Source organism: Austrofundulus limnaeus, unplaced genomic scaffold (genome assembly GCF_001266775.1).
Source record: "Austrofundulus limnaeus strain Quisiro unplaced genomic scaffold, Austrofundulus_limnaeus-1.0 Scaffold538, whole genome shotgun sequence".
Lineage (NCBI taxonomy): Eukaryota > Metazoa > Chordata > Actinopteri > Cyprinodontiformes > Rivulidae > Austrofundulus > Austrofundulus limnaeus.
The window spans coordinates 231,163-233,276 of NW_013952940.1; the positions used below are offsets into that span (position 1 = coordinate 231,163).

Genomic DNA, 2,114 nt, shown 5'->3' on the forward strand with positions numbered 1-2,114 from the left:
AGAAGAACCCGTCCAGAGGACCTATACAATTTTTTTTCCTTTAAACCCCTAAACTGTTTAATATTGTCACATTTTCATTAATAAATGTATTTTTCTGTCTAACCTGATTATTTCTGATTGTTTTAGGTCCATATTCTTGCAGAAATGTAMATTTAAATTGTCTCCAAAGCATTTTGAGACTCTCTTTTACTTTGACCTTAAATCAGACAATCTTTTTCTTCCAGCCARGTGTTCAGAGTTCACTTTGTCCTTCAGATGCCGACGGGAAGCTGCTGTAAATCTGGGCGTGTGTTTAAAGCAACAACAACCTCACCTGTCCACAGGTGAGGTGAGGGACAACCCYGTCCCTTTGTAGATCAGAAGCTGCGGCTCCGTCTTTTGTGTGTTAACCCCGTTTTAGCCTCGAATAGCTTTGTGCGACCGTTCAGAGCTGACAACAGGAGAAAGAAGACACTGAACTGGATGTTCTCAGATTATTTTCTTATCATGACACAAATGAGGACGAACATTTGAGACTTTTACAGCAAACAGTGAGTACGATAAATATTTATGAAAGAATTAATGATTMTTTAGCGTGTCTGTTTCCTGTAATGTTTGACCACCAGGCAGCTCAGAATGCGCTCTGAGCTACATTTAATATTTAAATTCACACATTATGTCCTCCTGCAATTTTAGACTGAACCGCTTTTGTGTTTACATATTTCTGTTTTATGACACACATCGTTTTATGTTAAGATTTATATCAAATGAGATACTTTTAAGATGTGTTGACTGTTAATACAAAACTGACTGCAGGATCTCTGGAATAATTTCATTTATAACTTTATTTCCAACATTCATCCCCTTTTTTTTGCACACAACAACAGAAACATCTGACATTGTCCACAAAACGTTAAAACATAGTGTTTCTATCATTATTATCTTTATTAGTATTATTTTGTAAATGTCATCTTGTAAAACCTGCAGCTTTAAAGCTTAAAACTTCAACATTGACTTCAGATTAAACAATGACAGGTCGATAAATTCTAATTTATGTACAGAATTTACAGTATAGTTTTGAATTTCTGGTTAATTTTTATATATTCACACCRCTAATTTAGCAGAGAAAACACTAAGTGTTCAGGTTGAGGCAGGTAGATTTGTGGGATGTTGTTACGTCACAGCCTGCTTCTTATTTTTTATTTATTTTATAGTTAAGCTTCATTTTTTAGGGCAGGAAGCTTATAAAATCTTTAAAATATTTTTGTAATAGTAGATAAACAGTCATAAAGACACATTATTATGTCTTTATCATTTCTAAATGTAGAAAAAAGTATTTCTCAGCTTGTAACAACCTAAAATGTTGCACACAATTTAGTTAATTGTCCTCACTTGTTTCTCCCTGCCGACCTAATCATTGATTTCAGTCACCCATGTTAGTCAGTGACTCTCCATATAAGAGCCATCCACACACTCTGCTTGTGTGTTCGTTTCACTCTGGTCACAACCAAGTGCACAGCAGCCTTCCAGTACCTGCTGCTGCGTTATCTTTAAAGTTTAGTTAAGAGGAGTTGAATCCCTCTGTCTGAAGTCTTCTGGAACCGACGCCCAAAAAGCTTCGTCCACAGCAGTTACCTTTCAACCAACAAATAAACCATCAACCTAAAAAACACACCAGTTTCTCTTAACACACTCAACTCAAAAAACTCCTGGAAAGTGGAGTTTTTTTGTGTGTATGTGTATTTTTGTTATGAGGTGTTTTTTTTTTTTGTGGAAGTGTTTTTGTTTTGCCAAGTTTAATCTTGATTAAGCATTTTTTAAATAAAGTCAAGACAACCTCTTGCTCTGGAGGAAAAGACTTCATCGTTTGCTTATAAACCAAGATAACTTGTAACTTCCTACTTGGCCAAGTTGGAAACTTAAAATTTCTGGACTCTATAGTGGTTTTAACACCATTTATGAACACTGGGATGGAGTAAGGGAACTTTGTGTTTTGTATTGTTTGTTTTTTAATTGATTTTGTTTGTTCTATTTTTTTGTTGTAAATCATATATGTGACCCATCACATCGAAACGAGGTTTGAGTCCAAAAGTTGTATATGGAGAAAAAGGCAAATATAGTGTTTTGACTAAAAT

At 34.8% G+C, this 2,114-nt stretch overlaps 1 protein-coding gene across 1 annotated transcript in view; it reads left to right on the forward strand.

Moving 5' to 3' along the window:
• Window positions 1-276: 276 nt before the first annotated feature.
• The window catches only part of kcnj15 (potassium inwardly rectifying channel subfamily J member 15), a 9,134-nt gene continuing 7,296 nt past the window's right edge, over window positions 277-2,114 (forward strand). The window contains exon 1 of the mRNA XM_014026259.1: window positions 277-530. The gene's annotated coding sequence lies outside the window, so the exon portion shown is untranslated. The remainder of the gene's footprint in view (window positions 531-2,114) is intronic.